The sequence below is a fragment of the Sapajus apella genome, unplaced genomic scaffold (assembly GCF_009761245.1).
Source record: "Sapajus apella isolate SASKATOON/1434 unplaced genomic scaffold, GSC_monkey_1.0 scaffold277, whole genome shotgun sequence".
Lineage (NCBI taxonomy): Eukaryota > Metazoa > Chordata > Mammalia > Primates > Cebidae > Sapajus > Sapajus apella.
Genome location: NW_022437217.1, coordinates 16,846 through 29,795, shown reverse-complemented (window position 1 = coordinate 29,795; position 12,950 = coordinate 16,846). Strand labels below are relative to the sequence as shown.

The window sequence follows — 12,950 nt, the reverse complement described above, 5'->3', positions numbered from 1 at the left end:
ACAGATCACTTGAGTTCAGGAGTTTAAGACCAAACTGGACGACATGGCAAAACCTCATCACTACCAAAAATTAACCAGGCATGGTGGTGTGCACCTGTGGTCTCAGCTATTGGAGAAGCTGATATGTAAGGATCACTTGAGCCCAGGAGGTTGAGCTTTTAGCAAGCCACGATTATGCCACTGCACTCCAGCCTGTGCAAAAGAGTGAGGCCTTATCAGAAAGAAAGAAAAGAAAGAAAGAAAGAAAGAAAGAAAGAAAGAAGAAAGACAGAAAAAAAGAAAGAGAAAAAAGAAAGAAAGAAGAAAAAGGAGGAGAAAGAAGGCAAGAAAGAAAGAAGTCAAGAAAGGAAGGAAGGAAGGAAAGAAAGAAAGAAAGAAAAGAGAGAAAGAAAGAAGAAAGAAAGAAAAAGAAAAGAAAGAAAGAAAAAGAAAGAAAAAAGAAAGAAAGAAAGAGGTGGATGGAAGGTAGGAAGGAAGGAAGGAAAGAAAGAAAAGAAAGGAAGAAAGAGAAGGAAGGAGATAGAAATGACTGGACGACTGGGCACAGTGGCTGATGCCTGTAACTCAGCACTTTGGGAAGCCGAGATAAGGAGATTGCTTGAGTTCAGGAGTTCGGGACCAGTCTGGGTAACAAGGCAAAACCTATCTCTACTAAAAATACAAACAATTACCCGGGTAAGGTGATGTGCGTCTGTTGTCAGAGCTATTCAAGAGGCTGGTGTGGGAGGTTCTCTTGATTCCTGGAGGTTGAAGCTGCAGCAAGCTAAAATCACGCCACTGCACTCCATCCTGGGTAACAGAGTGAGACGTCATACCCCACCAAAAAAAAAAAAACGGAAAAAGAAAAACAGGCTTGGCACAGTGGCTCATGTCTGTAAACCAGCACTTTGGGAAGCTGAGGAGGGCAGATCACTTGAATACAAGAGATGGAGACTAGATTAGGCATAATAGCAAAACCTCATCTCTACCAAAAATCCAAAAAACTAGCCAGGCATTGTTAGTCCCAGCTATTCAAGAGGCTGTGGTGGAAGGATCACTTGAGCCCAGGAGGTCGAGGCTGCAACAAGCTGTGATCAAGTCACTGCATTCCAGCCTGGGTAACAAAGTGAGAATGAAAAAAAAAATCAAGAGAAAAGGCTGGGCACAGTGGCTCAAGCCTGTAAAATGGCATTTTAAAAGGCCTAAGTAGGCAGATCACTTGAGTTCAAAAGTTTGAGACCAGAGTGGGAAAAATGGCAAAACTTCATCTCTACCTAAAATACAAACAATTAGCCAGGCATGTTGGTGTGCACCTGTGGTCCCAGCTATTCAAGAGGCTGAGGTGGGAGGATTGCTTGAGCACAAAAGGTTGAGGCTGTAGCAAGCCGTGACCATGCCACTGCACTCCAGCCTGGGTAACAGAGCAAGACCTAATCTCAAAATAAAAACAGAAAAAAGGAAACAATAGGGCTGGGCACAGCAGCTCACTCCGGTGGCACAGCAATTTGGAATGGCTTCTCGATGGCCAGGCTTCAGTACTGAGGCTCTGGCCCTGGAGTCTGTGTGGCTAGTGTCAGGTCAGGGGAGAGGCAGGGAGAGTCAGGGCGCTCCTTCCCCTACCCGCCCTCGCTGCAGCGGGGCCCGATGCGTGGTTTGCAGCTGCACATCTGACACTGGCGGGTGATGGCAAGCTTCCCTTGCATGGCATCAGGGTCGCCGAGTGCACAGCCCACCTTACCTGAGGGTCCACTCCTCTTGGACATCCCTTGGGATCCTGGGCCCTGGCACTGAGCACTCTGAATCCACAGAATGAGACTGAGTGGCTGCTGGCCAGGCCGATGGCCTGTCTTTGTCTCCTGTGCGTCTGGACCTAGGATCCATGCTGCTGGGGGATCGGGCATGGTCTGGGGTGTCCAGTCACTTGCTGCCCGTGAGCCACATCTGGGCTGCAGCTGCAGCTCCGGTGCCAGCAGTGGCTGGCGGGCCTGGTACCTGACGTCCTCAGGGTCAAGTGCATCCCCACCCATCTGAGACTAACAAGAATGTTGACCAATGCAATCGAAGTTACAGGCCTGGATGGCAACTACAGAATCACATGCCACACTGTGATGGAGGTGCTGTGGGAGCACAGGGACATGGGTCAGCTGGAGGAAGCAGAGTAGGAAGTGGCTGCAATGTCCTTTTGTGTCCTACAAGCAGCCAGCGGTGCTGCTGAGTGAGGGGATGTGGCATGGTGGGGTGGCATGGCCAGAGGAGGTGGCTGAGAAGGGGCTGCCTGAGGCCCCCAGCTCACCCCGGCATTCCCGGCCACTCGGCCCCAATATTTGCCCCCCAGCCCTGCTGGAGCCTGAGGTGACCAGCACCATGTCCAGCCAGGTGGTGGGCATTGAACCTCTCTACATTAAGGCAGAGCCAGCCAGCCCCGACAGTCCAAAGGGTTCCTCAGAGATAGAGACCCAGCCTCCTGTGGCCCTGGCCACTGGTCCAGCTCCCACCCACTGCCTGCCAGGCCATAAGGAAGAGGAGGACGGGGAGGGAACTGAGCCTGGTGAGCAGGGTGGTGGGAAGGTGCTCAGCCCCCTGCCCAAGTGCCTGTGCCTGGCCTGTGGGGACGTGGCCTCTGGCTACCATTATGGTGTGGCATCCTGTGAGGCCTGCAAAGCGTTCTTCAAGAGGGCCATCCAGGGAAGCATCAAGTACGGCTGTCCCGCTTCCAACGACTGTGAGATCATCTAGCAGGGACGCAAGGCCTGCCAGGCCTGTTGCTTCACCAGGTGCCTGTGGGTGGGCATGCTCAAGGAGGGAGTGTGCCTGGACTGCATCCGGGGTGGGTGGCAGAAGTACAAGGGGCGGCCAGAGGTGGACCTGCTGCCCTTCCTAGACCCCTTCCCTGCTGGGCCCCTGGCAGTAGCTGGAGGACCTTGGAAGACAGCCCCAGTAAATGCACTGGTGTCTCATCTGCTGGTGGTTGAGCCTAAGAAGCTCTATGCCATGCCTTACCCCATGGGCCCTGATGGGCACCTCCTAGCCATAGGTACCCTCTGTCACCTCTTTCACTGAGATCATGGTCACCATCAGCTGGACCAAGAGCATACCAGGGTTCTCACCGCTGTGGCTGTCTGAGCAGACGTCAGTACTGCAGAGCATGTGGATGAAAGTGCCAGTGCTGGGTGTGGCCCAGCGCTCACTGCCACTGCAGGATGAGCTGGCATTTGCTGAGGACTTAGTCCTGGATGAAGAGGGGGCTCCGGCAGCTGGTCTGGAGGAACTGGGGGCTGCCCTGCTGCAGCTGGTGCAGTGACTGCAGGCCCTCCAGCTGGAGCAAGAGGACTACATCCTCTTGAAGGTCCTGGCCCTTGCCAATTCAGACTGTGCACATTGAAGATGCCGAGGCTGCGGAACAGCTGTGAGAAGCCCTGCACGAGGCACTGCTGGAGTACAAAGCCGGCCAGGCTGGCCCCGGAGGGGGTGCTGAGCGGAGATGGGCGGGCAGCCTGCTGCTCACATGACTGCTCCTCCACCAGACAGCAGGCAAAGTGCTGGCCCATCTCTATGGGGTGAAGCCGGAGAGCAAGGCACCCATATTCAAGCTGTTTTTGGAGATGCTTGAGGCCATGATGGACTGAGGCAAGGGGTGGAACTGGTGGGGGTTCTGGCAGGACATGACCAGCATGGGGTCAGCCCCAAGGGCTGGGGCAGAGTTGGGGTCTGGGCAATGTCACAGCCTGCTGGCAGGGCCAGGACAATGCCCTAAGCCCCTGGGAGCAGGCCCCACACCATCTCCGCCCCCCTCCTAATGGGTGTCAGAAGCTGGGAACGTTGTGTCCAGGTTCTGGGCACAGTGCTGCCTCTTGCAAGCCAAAGCATGCCCCCAGGGTGTAGGGGGCCTTTCAGAAGCCATAGGGGGCTGCAGGGGATGTGTGGGAGGCAGAAGCCTATCTCAGGGAGGGAAGGGGATGGAGGCCACTGTCTTCCAGTGGGTTATGCTTTTGTTGCTGTTTAATCCTACCCGCTCTCCAGAGCAGAGTGGGACTTGGAGAGCAAAGGCCCCTTCCCCCTTCACTCCTCTTCTCATCATTTGCATAGGGCATTAGTGCCCCCCTTGAAGCAATAACTCCATGCAGGCTCCAGCCCCTGGACCCCAGAGGTTGCCAAGGCTTCCCCATCAGCTCCCACCCAACCTCCTCAGTGGGTAAGAGAGCACTGCCTCTATGCCCTGCAGAGCAATAACACTATATTTATTTTTGGGTTTGACCAGGGAAGCATTTTTGGGTTTGACCAGGGAAGCACAGGGACATGGGACAAGCCACGGCCCAGAGCCCTGGGTTGTACAGAGACTCTATTTTAATATATATTTGCTGCAAAGAGAAACTGCTTTTTGTTTTGAATCTTTAATGAGAAGTATATATATACTATGAGCTCAAGAAAAAAAAAACTTTGGAGGATGGAGGCGTGCTTGCCATTGATTCACATGACTGTGAAATTCTGTACTGTCATTTCCCAGATGTTTGGCCACAGAAACTTTTTCACACTTAACATTTGTTAACAGCCTGCAAAAGTTTTACATGGCAGTGGTTCCCAGACTTTTGTATTTTATGGACCAGTAGTAATATTTCCAAAAATTTGGGGGACTATAGGGTTGCCAATTTACCTTGCCCGGTAATCTGAATAAATCACTGTATTATCACCATTGTTTTCATAAACGGACAATCTCAGAATAATAGTTCTTTAAATGGAATGAATGCAGCTTTTGGGGGCAAAAGAAACCAAGATACGCCATTTTCCTTATTTTCTCCTATCCCAGTGCATTTGAGAAACATGCATAAGGGAATGCTATGCTACAAAGTTTTGCCTAAATATGAAAACAAAATAGCAAACTTAAAAGACAATGTCCCCTTTAGAAAGTTATTTTCCTAATGTCATTTAGTTGCTTTGATTGTACTGGATTTTAAGCATTTTATATGAGTTTTTCAGTTGGTTCCCAGTATGTTAGATCAGCTAACATCTGCTACTCCAGTAACAGCCTCATACAACTGCAGGTAGGTTTTCTCCAGACCAATTAGTTTTAAAAATGCAAACTAACAGACTATAGTAACAAGGTTATGACAACCAGAATCTCCAGAAAGTTTAGGATGTTCTTTTTAAGCTGTCAATGGTATCAAGACTTAATTTCTTTTATTAAGTAACTTACCTAGCTGGAGACAGATAAAAGATCCCTTACATTTTTTTACCCATAGGTCCTAACTTGACATTGTTAACCAAGGAAACAGGATCAGCCTTGAAAAATCAAGGAATTCATTATACCTAATAACTGATGTGAAAATTACTAGTTGTTCAACTTTTCCTAAACTCAAATCTATTTTTATAAACTAATGTAAATGATGTTTATATAATTTAACTGGTTTTCGTTTTTAAAACTGGTAGACTAGACCTTCCTTAAACTTTTAGAAATAAAATGAAGGCTTAACTGGATTTGTGAGGATAAAACATTTTCTTTAGCTGTCCTAAAGCAAAGTAGATTAGTCACCATGTGTTTTCTCTGCCAATGTAAATTGTAATTTACCAAAAAAAAAAAAAAAACATAAATTGCTTGGTCTTGCAGAAAAGTTCCCTTGAAAGAAATTTTCCAGTAAATAAAACTTCCCAAATTACCAGTACTGTGAGCTGTTTTTCATGAATAAGATTCACCATGCCATGTGATCTGTGTGGGAAGAAACCATGTCCTCCTGGTGGGGACGTGAAAGAGCTGAACTGAAGAGGAGGAGGTGGTGCAAGAGAGGCCTTCCTGCTCAACACCCCACCAGGCAGCAGAGTGGAGTACAGCACTTGGCTGCAGAAGCCCTTTGTCCTTACCTGTACACATAGATGGACAGTCAAGTTTGTTGCTCTAATTTAAGGTACAGCATTAATCCTGTGTGAATGGCCAGGAAACTGAGAAGGCTCCTGTATAAACATTTGGAATTTTGCCTTCTTAATTTTTCAAAAATCTCTTTCAAACTAATTTCTGTGGAGCTTAAATGTGTATTTTATCACATAACATTGGCTTGTATTTTCTCCCATGTCTGGAACCCTTAATATTTTTAGCACCTGGAAGAAAAGTTGGTAGAAGAAAACATTCAGTTTTGAATGTTTGGATTTTAAAGTATACTTTCTGATCCATTTCATCACTTTTTAAAATCATGAGTATACTTCTAAGGAGTAAAATACTGGCATCACCTAGACCAAATGTTCCATTACAGCAAATTTGCCCTGTTTACAAATTCTTGGGGGAGGGACGGTGGGGGGTGGGGAGTTGGGGAGACACAGCATGGGGAGAAATGCCAGATATAGGTGAAGTGGAGGAAGGCAGCAAAACACGCTGCCATGTGTGTACCTATGCGACAATCTTGCATGTTCTTCACATGTACCCCAAAACCTAAAATGCAATAAAAAAAAACAAATTCTTTAATCTGTTATGCAAGGAATTCTCATACACATTGTCACTTTAAATTACCATGGTACTTTATTTAAATAATCACAAGATTTAACACGTTAAAAAAAGATAGTGCCAATAAATAACAAAAGTGGAATGCTTATCAGAGTTAGACATAATATTCAGCTGAGAATCACTTCAACAGAGTAAAGCTCTAAAGATAGCAGACAAACCAAAAAAAATTTTTTTTAATTCCACTGATAATTTATTTCAGCTTTTAATATATTTTCTACTATAAAACCAAGCTGTCAAGACAGGAAAATATTACTGGTTTTGTTATTACAAAAACAAGTGAGAACATTTAATTCAGAAAGAATGAAAACACAAGACATTAATCTCACTGTACATACAATAGTAAAATAAACAGATTACTGTAGACAAAATAAGATTTCACACAAACACGCACGCACACACACACACACACACACACACACACACACACACACACACCTGGACACAAGAAACACAGGACAATTTTAATTTTTGATATATGTTCATGAACACCAAGAGCAAGAACATCAATTATTTGAGTCTAATTGTTTTCCTGGCTTACAATCACTATATAAGCAAGATCTAAAGCATATTGTGTTATTAAGGACATCTTTAGGCAAATATAAACATTTTGATTTAGGGCTTTTTCTCCCCACCCAGAACAATCTGCTTTGCCTATCAAGTAGTTTGGTTTGTTATCAATTTAACACACTCACAACAACAAATACAGGATTTCTACCACAAAATTCAGGTGAGGGGTTATAGACAGATCATATAGAAAAATACTTGTTCCCAAGGAAAGAAATCTGTAAATTATAAATGCATTTCTAAGAAAAAAAATTCTGATCACACACAAATCACTCACTTTCAAACATTGATGAAGAAATAAAAAGTGTACGTGGGGGCAGAGAAATGTTGGCATGAAAGAGATAAGAAAAGGTATAAAATGAGGACTGTGTATTTGCTGCAGGGAACATTGGATTCAGTTGATTTTTAGAAATGAGGTATAAGAGTATGCCAGTGAGTGCAAAAACAAATTAAAAACCAAAATGCACATTTCCAATGGAAAAATCTCTAAACCTCTTATAGTTTTATTAGATGTTTCATTTACAGCAGTTAATCTAGAAAAATACATTTTAAAAATCTTCAACAGACCATGCTCCCTGTAACAAAACATTTCAAGCTCTGTTTTATTATACAAATCAATCTATGTTATAATTACTGTCTAGCCGTCCAATGGGGCCTACTCACTTATTCTCTCACCCTCTCTCCTCCTGCTCAGCTGAGACATGAAACTATTGGAAATCGCTTTATGTCACAGAAGACTTTAATTCTTCAAATTCTTGTATAACTTGGAATCAATGGTTAATGTTCACTTAAAAGACAGATTTTGGAGATTGTATACGTAACCACTTGCATTTGATTTCTAGGTCAATTGATGTGATTGTTTTTGTTAAATGTTGTCTTGTGCCCTTAACTATGAACTGAATTGTATTAAACACTACAAAGTCATCTTGATTATTTGAAATTGGTTTGTGTAGTTAGGTTTCCCAACACCTGTGGTTACCTAATGTTTAATATTACAGAACTGCCCTCAAAAACTTTGTCAATTTTCAAGGCTATAAAGAACAGACAGACTCTTTTAACTCTGTATTTATCATTTACTTTCTATATATATAGTTTAATAACCTTCTTGGGTGTAATTTGCCAAGCTTGAATTCTTTAATGCATTTGCATAAACTCTATACTGTTTAGAGCTTAAAGCTACAGAAGCATTAAGAATTACTTGAACACTGAATTTTAAACTTTTTAACATTGTTAACAAGCATGTTCATTTTTTGTCACTAGACCAAGAAAAATATGCTTAATGTATATTACTAAAGACTTTGTATATGTTAACCTGTTTTAATGCCAAAAGTTTGCATTGTCCACAATTTCCTTAAGACCTCTTCAGAAAAGGATTTGTTTGCCTTAATGAATACTGTTGGGAAAAGCAAAACACACAGTATAATGAGTGAAAAGGATAAAGCAAGAAATTCCTACATCTTAGCGACTCCAAGAAGAATGAGTATCCACATTTAGATGGCACATTATGAGGACTTTAATCTTTCCTTAGACACAATAATGTTTTCTTTTTTATTTTATTCACATGATTTCTAAGTATATTTTTCATGCAGGACAGTTTTTCTACCTTGATGTACAGTGAATGTGTAAAACTTTTCTTTCAGTGGCAACCTCTAAAATCTTTTAAATATGGTAAGCATCTTGTCTGTTTTGAAGGGGATATGACAATAAATCTATCAGGTGGAAAATACTGTTGCAAAATAGAAAAGCTTTAGTAATTTACTCAGTGTGGTGGTTTCATCCTTTTCTTCTTCTTCTCCCTTGGTCTATAATGAAATTGTTATAGCACTGCAAAATAAAATCCTATATATGTAAAAAAAAAAAAAAAAAAGAATATGACAGAGTTTCTAAGTGGTCTTCAGGTCTTGCTAATCATAAAAGAATTCATACTGGAGAGATACTCTACAAGTATGAATAATGTGGCAAAGTCCAGCCCTCATGCCTGTAGCCCCAGCTCCTTGGGAGGCTGAGGCAGGTAATTCATGAGGTCAATGGATCAAGACCATTCTGATCAACATGGTGAAACCCTGTCTCTACTAAAAAATAAAAAAATTAGCAGGGTGCAATGGTATGCACCTGTAAGCCCGGCTATAAGGGAGACTGAGGCAGGAAAATTTCTTGAATCCAGGAGGCAGAGGTTGCAGTGAGCCAAGATTGAGCCACTGCACTGCAGCCTGGGTTACAGAGCAAGACTCTGTCTAATAAAAAAAAAAAAGAATTATAAATGTGATTAATGTAAAATGGCCTTTCAGAAAATATAGGTCTTTAAAGTAAAGACTATTTACTCCAAAGACAAACATTACAAACATAAAGAGCATTGTGGTGCCTTTACTTGATTTACAGATTTTATTGTACACATTTTATATTAAGGGAAAACCCTAAAGCAGATGCTGAAACTTCATTGAACAGCAGATAATTTATATTGGAGAGAAAACCTAAAAATAAAAGGAATGTGCAAAACCATTTCAAAAACTACAGGTTAGAAAACACATGTTTATACCTATATATACCTTTGAGGATTGGCAGTAGAAAGAATGAAGGCACTGGAACTTCAGGCATTGCACTGAATTAGAGTGTTCAGTATAAAAAGATCCAAAGCTAACACTACATACATTTTAAAGAAGCAGATTTTTTTTGAGATTTATAATTGCATTCGACATATGCTTCGTTTTCTGTAAAAATTTATAGATTTTCTAAAAAGCAAATAATAATGTAACTCAAGTCTCCAGTTATTTCATGTTGATTCTTCCTTCCCATTGCTTATGTGAAAGTATTTGAACAATTGTTACATCAGAGATATGAGAGATTGTTTTCTATTAGGTGTGCATTATTCACAAACTTTTCTATGGAACAATAAGGACATTTAACTTGTAAGATGCACAACAAAAACCTAAATGGAGAGGCTCTTGTGGTTGACTTATGACATTGTTTTAGTGATGTATAAGGTGGGTGTTAACAGTAATATTCTGAATTCTAGTGAAAGGAAAACCTTTGCATGTTACTAGTAAATTATTTTATCAGTTGTACCTGTTTGTAATAAAATGCAATAATTTTTTAAAAGTTTAAAGATTGCGTGTGAACTCAAATTTTCATTAAACAAAGTCATTTTTAATGTGTTAAAAGTATTGTGCTTTGAACGAAGTGTTAATTTGACATAAACTTTAATGTGTTCCATCTTACTTGAAGTTCTAAGTAAAAGACGCTAACAATATACTATTTGTTAAAGTATGGGAATGACATCTCTAATAAGCTCTATGTTGCCAGTGGTTGGTTGGTTGGTTGGTTTTAAGATGGAGTCTTGCTCTTTCACCCAGACTGGAGTGCAGTGGCATGATCTTGGCTCACTGCAACATCCACCTTCTGGGTCCAAGTGATTCTCTTGTCTCAGCTTCCCAAGTAGCTGGAATTACAGGCATGGGCCACCATGGCTGGCTAATTGTTGTATTTTTCATAGAAATGGGGTTTTACCATGTTGTGCAGGCTGGTCTCGATCTCCTGACCTCAAGTGATTCACCCACCCCAGAGTCCCAAAGCGCTGGAATTACAGGCATGATTAAATTAGAAATATGTTGAAGAATTTTGTTCCCATAGGTCAAATTCGTATTCTATTTTACTTTACTTACATTTTTTTTTAACTTTTCTGGGTTGAGAATGTGCATAAACACTTATGGCATATATGAGATATTTTGACACAGGCATACAATACTTAATTATCACAACTGGTAAATGAGGTATTCATCACCTAGAGCATGTATTTATCTTTTGTATTACAGACAATCCTATTATACACTTTTAATTATTTCAATATGTCTAATTGAATTATTATTAGCTACAGGATCATCTTTATGGGCATAAAAATTACATGAGTATAATTAATATCTATATTTCTGAGCCTTGCTTAAATATTTTTAAAGTTTTATGTATTTTTTGTACATGTCACCTCTCTGCTCACGAACAAAAACAGACTTTAAGTTTTGATTTACATAGAGTTACATATACAAATGTATTCCTGTAGAGATATACCAGCTGAGCTCAGTGGCTCAAGCCGGTAATCCCAACATTTTGAGAGGTGGAGATGGGTATATTATTTGAAGTCAGGAGTTCAAGATCAGCCTGTCCAAGATGGTGAAACCCCATCTCTACTAAAAATAATAAGAAAATTGGCTGAGTATGGGGATGCATGCTGGTAGTCACAGCTACTAGGGAGACTGAGACAGGAGAATCACTTGCACCCAGGAGGTGGAGGTTGCAGTGACCCGAGATGGTGCCACTGCACTCCAGCCTGGGTGATAGAATGAGATACTGTCTCAACAACAACAAAAAAAGCTGTAACTTAAGTGTAAGAAAGTCATGTGTCTAGTGAGTGTGTTTGTGTGTGAATTTATACGCATTTTCAGAAAAAAATAATATATACAACAAAAAAGATAATTTTACTAAGGCAGATAATAAACTAGAAACCTGGAAACCTTAGAAATTCTGAAAGAAAAAAATTTATATTCTATGATTTTTATTGAATTCATTACTGTAAAATCTTATCCCATGCAAATCTTATCTCAAATTGTAATCCCCATGTGTCAAGGGAGGAACTTGGTGGCAGGTGATCAGACCTTAAGTATAATTTTCCCCCAGGCTGTTATGTTAGTGAGTTCTCAAAAGATTTGATGGTTTTATGAATGGCAGTATTTTCCTGTTCTCCCACTCTCCTGCTGCCTAGTGAAGAAGGTACTTGTTTTTCCATTGCCTTGCACATAATTGTATGTTTTCTGAGACCTCCCCAGTCATGCCGAATTGTGAGTAAATTCAACCTCGTTTCTGGATAAATTACTCATTCTCTGGCAGTATCTTTATAGTAGTGTGAAAACAGACTAATACAGAAAATTAATACTGGGGGTTTGGGACACAGCTATAAACATAATTGAAAACGTGGAATGTATCTCAAAATAGTAAAAGCTATTTATGACAAACCAACACCCAGTATCATACTGAATGGGCAAAAACTGGAAGGATTCCCCTTGAAATGTGGCACCAGACAAGGATGCCCTCTCTCACCACTGCTATTCAATATAGTATTAGAAGTTCTAGCCAGAGCAATCAGGCAAGAAAAAGAAATAAAGGGCATTCAAATAGGAAAGAAGGAAGTCAAATTGTCTCTATTTGCAGATGACATGATTGTATATCTAGAAGACCCCATTGTCTCAGCTCCAAATCTCCTGAAACTGATAAGTTCAGCAAAGTCTCAGGATACAAAATCAATGTGCAAAAATCACATGCATTCCTATACACCAATAACAGATTTAAAGAGAGCCAAATCAAGAACAAACTTCCATCCACAATTGCCACAAAGAGAATAAAATACCTAGGAATACAACTAACAAGGAACGTAAAGGACCTCTTCAAGGAGAACTACAAGGCACTGCTCAATGAAATAAGAGAGGACACAAACAGATGGAGAAAGATTCCATGTTCATGGTTAGGAAGAATCAATATCGTGAAAATGGCCATACTGCCCAAAGTAATTTACAGATTCAATGCTATCCCCATCAGGCTACCAATGACCTTCTTCGCAGAACTGGAAAAAACCACCTTAAACTTCATATGGAACCAAAAGAGAGCCCACATAGCAAAGTCAATTCTAAGCAAAAAGAACAAAGCGGGAGGCATCACACTACCGGACTTCAAACTATACTACAAGGCTACAGTAATCAAAACAGCATGGTACTGGTACCAAAACAGAGATATAGACCAATGGAACAGAACAGAGGTCTCGGAGGCAACACAACATATCTACAACCATCTGATCTTTGACAAACCAGACAAAAACAAGCAATGGGGAAAGGATTCCCTGTTCAATAAATGGTGTTGGGAAAGCTGGCTAGCCATGTGC

At 41.4% G+C, this 12,950-nt stretch overlaps 1 pseudogene; it reads left to right on the top strand.

Moving 5' to 3' along the window:
- Nucleotides 1-2,172: 2,172 nt before the first annotated feature.
- LOC116545493 lies at nucleotides 2,173-3,605 on the top strand (annotated as a pseudogene).
- The last annotated feature ends 9,345 nt before the right edge of the window (nucleotides 3,606-12,950 follow it).